The 11,726-nt window shown below is 39.6% G+C and overlaps 1 pseudogene across 1 annotated transcript; it reads right to left on the reverse strand.

Moving 5' to 3' along the window:
- Positions 1-10,475: 10,475 nt before the first annotated feature.
- Positions 10,476-10,954, reverse strand: LOC306656410 (U6 snRNA-associated Sm-like protein LSm3; annotated as a pseudogene). The gene has a single exon. The product of its transcript is annotated as a U6 snRNA-associated Sm-like protein LSm3 (transcript).
- Between the last annotated feature and the right edge of the window lie 772 nt (positions 10,955-11,726).

An 11,726-nucleotide genomic window follows, 5' to 3' on the forward strand; every position in this document is an offset into this window, starting at 1 on the left:
CCAAGAAGTTCAAGTATGTGAATATGTAGGGCCAAAACAGAAAAAAATATCCTTTTTTTGGTTGGTGGGGGCTGGAATAGGCGTTAAAGGCAAATGGTTCCAGTTCTGGATCAGGGGTGGTAGTGGTTCTAGTCTAGATTCAAGATAATGGAGGAATGGGTGTGTGTGGTGTGGTTGGGTACTGAGCAGGGGTGAAACAGATTACAGGGGAGCAGCATCAGAGAGTATCCCAGAGGAACTGCTGAATACTTTAAGAATGTGCAAAGCTGACTAGCATGGACTGGCTGCACTTGTGCCAGTTAGAGTGTTTATGGTATTTGCAATTTGTACCTGAGAAGAGAGGACTCAAGGATGGCATGATGCCTGTGCTCAAGATGTGGAGGGCTGTCATATGAAAGATGGGTTAGTTTGCTTTGCGGGTTTCTTAGAGAACTCAGGCCTAGGGTTCCACAGAGGGCAGAAGGAGGAATTAACACTGTTTTTCTTCTTAGGTTGGGTTTGGATTCAGAGTCAGAGACAAGGTGATGGAGTCTATCATATCACAATCTGGCTTGGGGCAGGCCTACTGGCTCTTCATCAGCCGCTGTTGGGTAAGAAGGAATCAGAGGACTGGTTGGGCAGGGGACTGGGGAAGTGGACTTAGTTGAAGGTCTAGCTCCTGCAGGGCACTCCCCTGGACTGCATCTGAGACTTGTGATGGGTTCAGCCTCCATGAAGGCAGGTGTTACTATCCACAGAAATTGAAACTAGCAGGTCAGTACTATAGCAGGAAATGGTATGGTGGAAATTCCCAAAGCAAGATGGCTGTGGACCTTTTGGCGGGTCAGTTGGTTCACATTAGGATTCCCAGCAACATTTTGAGGTACAGAGAATAGGATCCTGTGCCTGGTGGGGAGGGAGGCTTAGACAGGATATCTTGGAGAACTGGAATGCTGGGCGAGTGAATTGAGACCAACATGGAGTTGAAGTCCACAAGTGGGCAGACTGCATTGTCCTGGAGAACTTGCCTGGAGGTATTGCCAAAGAGTGGGTTTGGGAACAACCACTGGGCCACTGATCCAAACCACACCCTAAAAATTCTTTTCAACACAGCTTTCTAGGGAACCATGGTTAATCATCACAGTTGGCACTCAAGATGTCATTGACAACTTTGATAATTTTTAACCACTTTCTACTTTTTCTAAGACCCAGTTCAAATGTCCCTTCCTTTGTAAAGCCTTCCCAAACTTCACAAATGGCTACTCTCACTGCATTTAGTCCTTAGTACTCTTTTAGCTCTTAACACTCTGCAGTATCAATGTTTTTGGCCTTGTTTCTTCTCTGAATTGAGCTCACTGTGGGCAATAAGAGAGTCCTTCTCATAGATGTCTAACTGAACCTTCGGATAGGAATATATTATTTCTATTTTTGCCAAATAATTTACCCAAGGCTCATCATGGTAAGTGGCAGAGATAGATTTGAATTCAAGCCAGCCTGGGCTTTTCCCTTAGGTTCTACTTAGTGATGTGTCCTCCAGCAAGTTGGCACAGGCTTAGGCAGAAGGAGAACAAGGCTGCATTTGTGAGCCCAGGCAGACATATTAGAATTTCCTGGCTATTCTGGGAATGGAATCAACTTCCCCCCCTCAGAATTTTCCATCTTCTGTGATGCATTATATACACTGGGATCAAACTAGTTTTGATGAATCTGACTTTTGACCACTGTCTTAACACTGTTGCTTTATTCAGTAGCAGTTGAACTATTTCTGTCTCACTTGGCTGCCTAACTTACAAACTGTTTCAAATCAGATGTCTTTTTGCCTAGTGAAACTGAGAGAATTATTTTATAATCATGCTCTCTGGAAAAAAAAATAGTCAATGGAAATTTTTAATAAAAAAGAACATGGTAGTATCAAAATTTGAAGTCACGAATTGGGAAACATGCGGCAAAATTTTTATCCACTAGCCTATACGGTATTCTGTGATCATCCGTGGAAATTTATAGGTAAAAAATTAAGTACAAGCTGGTTTTTCTGTTCACAGAACATAACAGAAACTTAATTAAAAACCACACAGTAACTTTGTAAAACCAGATGTGATGTCTATTCCCTTCAAGGTCAAATATATGCATAATTTAAAGAAGTTTTTTGTTTTGGTCTTTGAATGAAAGGCCTTTGTTAATATTTTATTAATGTTCTGCACATTTATATGATAGTTAAAGTAAATGTAATTATCTGCCTCAAAGTCTAAATTATATTCATGAACAAATGCGTATGTATAAGGTTTTATTTAATCTATTGTTTGAATGCTTTTCTTGTGCATAGATTTACAAGTAGGTTATGTTTAGCTCCTCAAAAATTACTGAGTACTGGTCTTCCCATAGAATCTCTTATGAGCATGTAACATAAAAGCTGTTTAATCTGTCTAAAGAGTATGTAATATGTCCTGGGTTGAAGGTAGGAGACTGGCCAACATGACCCCTGATATCCTACTGGGTAAAGTACCAGAGCTACAATTTGGAAACTTGTCCCTAAGATTACTTCTGTGGAGCCCTGAAAAGAGAATAGTCAAAGGCAAGGGAACGAGTGATACTTGTTTGGAGGGTTAGGAGTCCTGGGTTCTGCTCTTGGCTCTGCTCCAGCAGGCCTGCAGTAGTCTGGAGCCATTTAATAGTCTGGTGCTGTTTGGTAGTCAGCCTGGTGTCCTCCCTGGATTGTTCTGGCTCAAGCCGAACACCCACCCCTGGACTCATTCTTTTGTTCTTCTTGAGGTGAGATCTGTTTAACTCTCACGATTAGTTTTCATGCATTAATATTACTATCTCCTCCAAGACAGTGAATTCCTTTTACTTCATAGAGGCTGTGTTGGGGTCATGGTAAAGCATGACCTCTGGGGCAAATGATGGGGGCTTACCTTGCTCAATATTTTATGCTTCAGTTTTCTCATCTATAAATATGACTGTGGTTGCAGATTGGATGAGTTAGTGTATATACAGTACTTAGAATGGGACTGGCATGGGGTGAGCACTATATTAGGTAGTAATTTAGGTAATAAATAAAATACTGTAGTGTATATATATATTTTTTTCTTTTTTTTTTTTGTGGCCCCTCATAGTATACTTGGTACAGTGCCTGGCATAGACTAATACTTATAATACTAATACCTTTCTCCTGCTTGCCTTCCTTTCTTTCACTTCTCTTTCATTTCTGTGTTACTAGATATTTATTGGAAGATAAGAACATTAGAAAAGAAACCCATAATGATTAAAATGGAGCTGTGTGTTGAGAAATGAGTCCACTATATCCTCTGGTTATTCTTCCTTTGCTCTTTCAGATCTGTTCTCCACTGGCTCCTCCCTATGCTTGGGAAACTGACCAGCCTGTCCTGTACTCTGGCAATGGACCTATGGAAGACACCATCAGGAAGAGGGGAAGGTAAGAAGACTGAGTGATTGGGGTACTTTTGTTCATGCCTGCTTGACACAGCTCTAGGAAATAGTGTCCTTCCCTGACTGCAGTCCTGGTCAGGTAGGACACTACTGTCCTAGAGGACAGGGGAGCCTACAGAGCTATCATTACAATTTGGAGCAACTTTGATAAGCTGCAGAGGTTTTCAGTTATAAAACAAGATGAATTTCTATTAAAAACAAGTGCAGAAAAGTGTGCTTTGGGAGGAAAAAAATGGATTCTAGAAATATCAGGTGATAAATGCTCAACTTTGTATGAGCACATCAGTAAGTGGCCCAGGGATGCGTGAGCAGTGCTTGGTGTTGCTTGGATTGGGTGAATCTGGGGGATATAAGCAGGAAGGGGCCTGTAGGAAGTATAAGACTATTTCCTGGAGATTCTTGCTACCATGCATACCTGGTATAAGAATAAGCTGTAGTCTGGAATTCTGCATAGTTTGAGAATAAATCTTAAGAACAAAATTCTATTCAAAGAGTCCCTCAAGTGGCTGGAAGCTGGCTTGGTTGTATCTATGCCAGAGGAGAAGGCTGGATGGAAAGAGGGGATGGGCAAATTTACATGCCTCTTTGGTGGATGATTTGGGGAGGAGGAGTGCAAGTCACTCACAGAAGGACAACCTACACCGTCTACATGTCTCCCAAATGTGGATTTCAAATGGAATATCCAGTTTTTTAGATAACTGTTTGAACAGGTATTCTGCATTTTGATGTTAAACTCTTTCATCTGCTGGTAGGTGATGAAACCTTGAACATGGGCTTTATTTCTAAAACATGCCTTTTAAAGTTGCTACATTGGTTTCATAATTGGTGTACAAGAAGAAATGGGAAAGAGTCTAGAAAAGATGTTCTGGATAAAAAATAAAGATGGCTAACTGAGTTCCTGCCCCATCCTTTGTTAGCTGACAGTTTTATGCAATCAGCTAACAAATTCCCTGGGCTAGAATCTTACTATCTTCACATTGAGGAATACATTTCTGCTTTAAAGGTATTTTCATGTACACTGCTGAAATGTAAAAGTCAAAGGACTTCCTCTGACATTCATAACTTCCCAGAAGTATACAGTACCAGGCTGATCATGACTTACAGACCAAAAGGTCAAGGTTTAGGGATGTTAATTAACTTGATCAACAAACAGTCACGGGAGATCCATACTTTCTTATAGAATATTTTTACTTGTTTAACCTATTTTTAGTTTTATTTTATTATGGTGCATATTTACTAATGAAAATAAATGTTAATGTCATTATTGTCCTATAAGTTTTGAAATGAGAAAGTAAAACTCAACATAAGCTATTTTCATAGGTCCTTTTTGCTAGAATATTAATTTTTATTACTGAATGAAAGACAAATCATTTGGCTTTTTAATAGATACTCTTTTTCCTTTCTTCCCCTCAAGCCCCAGAGCTTTGCGATACCGAGCTCCACAAGTAAGACTTGAGACCACACACTTGGAACAGTGAAAATGGGTTTGGTGAGGTATGCTCGTCAAGAGGAAAGGAGCGCAATTCATTTCTGAATTGGTTATCAAATTCTTCTTGTAAGTGACACGATTGAAACTGCCAATTGGCTTTGCAAAGTGCTGAGTCTATATTTCTACATCTGTGAAAGCTCAGCAATGAGACCTTCTCAGCAAAAGCGGGAGGTTTCACCAGAAAGAAATTTCATGAGGTGCTGCACCCTGCGGCCAACCATTTCTTAAGAGCTCTCTTTCTATTTCATTATCCAATTAGAGTATGATTGACAGGCAGCTTCTCTCCTTACTCAGATTCACTTCATGTTATTTCCTCAGCAAATCTGGTCACCACAATACTTTCTAAAAACACAGTCACATTATTAGTATGGAATTGTTCAACACTAGAGCACAAAGGGACTCAAGAGGTCCTTTAGGTAAAGTCTCTTTTCCCAAGAGCAGTCATTCAGCTTTCCCATGTTGAACCCTTATCGCAAAGTAGTCCAAGAACCATTCTCTCCATCCCTATTGAAATATTCCCATAGAAGTCTTTTTAATTACTTTCTATATGGTCATTAAAAATCATAGGCTCTCCATACTACAAAATGATGCCTAGAATCAAATGTTGTACTAATATTTACATTCCCCAAAACTTCATTTTCTGTGAGTGGGAGGTTGTTTTTGGCCACTTTCGGCACTGTAAGATGAGCAGAAGCATCATTCTGTCTTCCCAAATAAGAGGTATCTGATGGAGGCCTATCAATGTTTGAGATATGTGGAATGGGAACTTGTCCATGTGAATTCAACCTTGAGCTAGACATCTTCTATGAAGATGTTCTGAGGAGTATGATGTGTTTAATACTTGTGTGTTTTGGGGGGGGGGGTTGCAAAAAGTGTTAGAAGAAAAAAAATATGTGCTTGACTTTTTTTTTCTCTGGGTGTATTCTTTCCTTCCAGACGTTATGTCTATCTCAAAAGCACACTTGTAATAGCAAAACAGTTACAGCTTCATGAATAAACACATTGTCCAGCAGAGCGAAAACCATTCAGACTGCTGAAGACAGAGCCAAGAGAAACAATAGGTGCATAGAACCAGTAGAATGGCATTTTGCCACTTAGTGAATTGCAAGAAACAGATGTAAACTTTTTAAAAGACACACCCTTGACTTGTCCCATTTATCATGTATTTGCAAAAGGACTTCAGATTCAAAATTTAAAGAAAAGCCATGAATTTAAACATTTAAACACATACGTGCATTTGATAACCCCATTATATGATCTCACAATTGTTTTTCAAAAAGACTCACTTATTATTGGAGACACTTAATGTTTTATTGGGCTGGGGTTGGAGAAATGGGGAATTATTGCCACCATATGAAAGCATACTGACATTTTCCTCATCTGGAGTTTACTATTTTCTTAGAACATGTAGCATGCTGGTTGTTGTGCTTTAGAGAAGGTTAATAATAATTGTAAGCTTCTTGAAGTCAAGTCTATACCTTATGTTTTTACTATACCTTCTACAGTACCTAACACAGTGTTAACAGAGGAAGTATTTCATTCTGCTTAATCAGATTATGTTTCACAAACACTCTTGATAGAATCTCTCCTCTAAGAAGCTCACACCGGATCTGATCATTTACTTCCACATCCCATTAACTAATGACAAGTTTGGAACTAGAAAGGATGAAGAAGAGTTAAAGGCATGAGATCCCGTGAGGAGGTAGAGAAGAATTGAGACCAGGCCTAGTGAGGTGAGGGATGGGAGAAGGGAAAAAGCCAGGGGAGATCATTTAGTAATATGTGGCTGCTCAAAAATTAAGCAAACATCTATAAGCTTGAAGCAATATATGTATATGTAGTCCAAGTCCAGAGTTATAAGGTGAACTGCTCTGGTTTGAAGATCAGAAATTGTTGAGGCAAAGGTCTTGCTTTAAAAAAAGAAAAAAATCAAACATCTGTCAGAAATAAATCAATTGCCTATTGGCTAGAGTCACTGGGAGCCTGTGGAAAGCATGAATGGGAACCTTCAGAGGTGAGAGGGCAGGGGAGGGCACAGTTCAATGTCCTAGCAGTCATTTTTGAGTTAGGAATAAGCTTGATTCTGTAGTTATCCCAAAGTTGTCATATCTGTCCCAACTTTAATAATTTTTTGTTTTTCCTAACAACCACTTTTATGTGGGAGTTACAACCTCTTTGCCATAGAAACCTACTGCTGTCAGAACCCTTGGCAATCTGCCTGGTTTCAAATCCTAGCCTAAGAGAAGAGCCCAAAGCAGAGGAGAGGAGAGGAACCCTGCTCAGTTCTATTGAGATTTAATCATGCTTTGAGGTTCCTTGGGACAGCTTCTACTAGGAAAGCCACACTTGAAAAATCTTTAGACACCAGTACTGGTTATGCATCTAATGCAAGAGCCCCAAGCTATCTCTGTCTGGTTGCCGGAGTCTTTCTCAGACAGAGAATGAAGGGATTGGCTTCCGGGTCAGCAGGGTTAAGCTTAGATTCAATGGTGACGCCTGTGAGTTTCTCATTGACTGATGAAGTAACTATAAGTGAGGTGGGTGACTCACAAAGGCTGTCCTCTCCAAGGAACTTCAGAGGAAATGATGGTGGGCTCACCACAATAAGAGTAGGCACAAAGAACATGTAATTAGCTTACAGATTCTAGAGTAATCATGATATATCCACTAAAAATGGCATTTCTATAAATTTATCAAGTGGTGTATCTGTGTTTGAGAAAAACCCTTCAGAGTTATCCCTCTCAGGGATAAGAGCTACAAACGTTCAATGTTCAACATGCACCCAAACTATCTCTTTTAAACACTTAAAATTGAATTACCTATTTTATCTTCATGATATCATTATGAGGTAGGAACTATTATTACCTTCACTTGTAAGATGAGAAAACTGAGGTAGAGTGTGGCAATTTGTCCATTGGCAACTAGTTACGGAGGAGAAGAGCTAGGTGTGCTAACACTATGCTGAGGGGATTCTAGAGTTGATGGGGTAAACAGGTTGGGCAAGAGAAAAAAATGTGGAGATATTTTTTTTTCTTTGCAATTAGAGTCCAGAACTGGGGAAAGGTATTACACACAGAAAGCCAAGACCTACGTGACAATGTGGGTGTTCAGGGGAAGAGGAGTGTTTCATAGAAAAGACAATTTAATTTCAACTAAGCTTGTAGAAGAGTATTAAGCCTGGGTAGGTTGAGAGAATAGCTGCATGTTTTAAACTTATCAAAAATCTTGAATCTTTGGTTTTCCCTTTTCTAATTGCCATCTTTGAAAAGTAAAGGCATGAATTACTTATTAATTATTAAGTGTCAGCAGAACTCTGGCATTGTACTAGGAGTAGATAGTAAAAATAAATCTCATCCCTTCGTTCTTCTTGCTTTTGTGTTCAATGTATATAGTAGCCAGTCAAATCTCCTGTCCAGATAACTGAATATAGGTAGGATTTGAAAGAGCAAGGGAGGCATTCCCATCAGGCCTCAGGATTGGTACTGAAATAAGTTCCAGTATGACAACTTGGCCACTTGTGATTAAGAATTGAAATCATATCGCTTTCCTGTATTCTTGCTTCTATATCCCAAATTTCAAGACCGATTTAAAAATATTTTTTAACAGAAAGTGGCAAAACAGGATTCATGTGTGGGTTGTGAGTTAGTACATTAAAGTGGATCTGCTAAAATGTGAAATGTGAAATCATGTCACTTTCAGTCAAGAACAGATATAGAAGCCCTTGTCTGAAGTGTGCCTTAGCAAATAGGAGAGAGCCAGTGTGGCAGCCACCAATGGAATCCAAGATGGCCACCACTCAGGGCAGCAGGTGCCTTCTCCCAGGCTCCTCCTGAACTGCCAACAGAGGTGGTTGTTATTTAGCTATTTCCCAGCATAATATCTCTTCTTCCAAATTATCAAAAGGGAGAGTTTTGAGAATATTTTTAGCAACATGAACTACAATGTGAAAAATAACGAGGACCCAGGGCTGTTGAAAGGCTGTTTTCAATTTTGGCTAACACCCAGGCATTCTTGGTTACAGCACAGTTGCCAAGGGCAAACTTCTCACTTTGGAACATAGCATCCCAGATTTCACAGTGGTCTTAGGGTTTCAGAACTGTTAATGCCTTTACAGTCTTGTAAAGCCACACATAGCAGCTGTCTGCCTTCCAGGGTTATCTCTCTGGTGAAAAGGATTGAACTCTGTCAGGCTAGACCTTTGGAGTAATCTAAGGAAATGGATCTTGGAAAAGCTATTATTAAGGGTCCATTCTCAGCTCACATTTTACTGTTTTGGATAGTTTTCTATCTTTCTGCATTTAAACTAGCATGATAAAACAAAGGAAGGGAGTTGTTTCAGTGCTTTGTTAAATATGCTGGTCATTCAACCAGCCACCTGGCCTGCAATATTCATAAGCTGCCATAGGCAATGCAGTGCTTAAGGACATCTAACCTGTAAGGAAGAATATTTAATGAACAATCACTGGATTCCACCAAATGGTGAAGCAGATCACAACTGCGGTTGCTCAAGCGTGATAATACCAATACAATACCCTATGGATGCAGAGCAGGTATGACTCTTAGGTTGGTTTTAAGTATTTAGCAATTTTCTTCATTTTAGTAACCCAACTTCTGATTTTAATTTCTGACTTCAAGTTGTATTTTGCTCGGTTAGTGGAAAGAAACTTTAATCTCAGTCCTTTCTGGGATTTCCCCATGTCTCCCCAAGATTGTGTCACACTTCTGAATCTTATTCCATGGTAAGACCCTGCGTGGAGTGCTGTCAGGCCCTCCACACCTATCCACTGACATACTTCTTCTTCTTCACACTTCAGGAATGGTGATCTTGGCCATTTCCATGTTGATCTTGGGGTGGGGGGATCTCTGTCCCATTGGCTTGTGGGCATCCCATAGCCAATTTCCTCCCCTACCCCTGAAGGACTTCTGTCTTTCAGGTAGTGGTACTTAGGGACTCAGTTATAGGTTCTCTATCTCCCTGACCCTGGAAGTCTCTTTAGGGACTAAAGGAAATTGTTCTCTGTTCAGGCTTTTGAGAACTACTAGTCCTGAGAACATTTGTTATACACAAGTCAGAAAAACTAATGGGAAAAATTCTACCTTTTCTCTGATACCTTTTTTCCACTAAGGGAATGAAGAACAGAGAAAATGCAATCATGGGGAAAGGAATAGAGAGAAGTGAAAGAGAATAAGACTAGGAAGGAAAAAATAAATGATAATTTCAAAATATTGTCACTCAAGAAACCCTCTGGATGTAAATGTGCATGCTTGTCGAAATGCCAGCAAGAGGAGCGGGGAAAGGGGGTGACTAAGAAGGGAGACTCCAACTCCTATGAAATTGAGAAATTCTCTAGTGTGCCTAGACATAGCCATTCTTGATGGTGCCTCTTTTTTAAAAAGAAAAAAAAAAGAAAGAAAGAAAGAAAGAAATCCAAAAGCAAACATCGAATTTAATTTAAAGGAAAAAAAAAAAATAACATCAAGATTTGTCTACAAGAACAATGGAGGGAACTAACTCTTGAAAAAGCAGTGGGCATCTTGGAAGGACTGGGGGAACCAAATGCATTGAGCTAAGTTGTAAGTTATTTACAAATCAACTCATTGCAAAGGGGGAGGAGTCCTCAGGCCATTTCTTACAACACGTATGCAGGCTTCTCTTCTGAAGGTCTTGTACATTTTAAAGAGGCAGTTGTACAAAGCCTCCTATTTTCTATACAGTATCAATTCTTGATTTCAGTCGACTCTCAATGGAGGGGCCACAAACACAACCCCATCTTCCCAGACAAAGAGCATCAGAATATTCCGCTTGGTTGATTTATATATCTCTTCATAAGTCTCTTCATCAATTTCTACAGTCGTTATGGTTTCTTCCACATTTCCCAGGGTCATATTAAAATGTTGATCATAAGCATGTAACCTGCCTCGAAGCTCCTGGTCATTTCTCATCTTCACATACATTTGCTCATCCAGGCTGAGCCTGATGAGATGTAGGGGCTCCTATATAGTATTGGTGGTTTGTTGCTGGTCCACGTTGTCCGACATGTTTCAAACCCTCAATGGTGCCTCTTTTAAAAAATTCTTAAAAATTTGTTTTAATTAGTTATACATGACAGTAGAATACATTTTGACACAACATATGTAAATGGAGTATGACTTCTTTGATGTTGCCTCTTTAAAATTAGATGTCACACAAGTGAGAAGCTCTTAAAAATGACTGGTTAGGATGGACTGGTCCCATAGCACAGAGGGCAATGATAAAATACCTTGTAGGGCCATTGGAATATGGGAGAGGGAAGGGATAAGTGGAAGAAAAAGAGAAAATTTCTCTAAAATAATTTCTTTTACATTTTATAAAGGTAGAACCACTGACTCAGAGGATATTCATGCTAGAAAAGAGTTAGAGCTCATACAGTTCCATCATCTTGATTTTTAAAGGACGGTAAGTTAAAACTTTTGCTCCAAATTGTCTAATTTGTGGTAAGAATGGAAGTAAACCCATCTGTGGGACCCCATGCTTGGTACTGTATAGGATGCTCCTGTATGCTGCAAGCATATTTGAATATTTTAAGGACAATTTGATTATTTTAAGAATAAGAACAGACTGAAAAAAAAAAAAAGTCATCAATGCTTATGCAACACTTTTTTATGGGTCTCAAAGACAAAACTCATTGTCATTATAACTGTCCTCTGGCAAACTATTTCCAGGAACTGAAAATGTCATCTAAGGACTTAGTTTCCATCAAGTAAAATCACTATCGCGTCTTTAGACTTAGGTTCCCAGGTTAGCTACATGGCCAGATGGGTCAGTGGACCC

Source organism: Sciurus vulgaris (assembly GCF_902686455.1).
Source record: "Sciurus vulgaris genome assembly, chromosome: 3".
Classification (NCBI taxonomy): domain Eukaryota; kingdom Metazoa; phylum Chordata; class Mammalia; order Rodentia; family Sciuridae; genus Sciurus; species Sciurus vulgaris.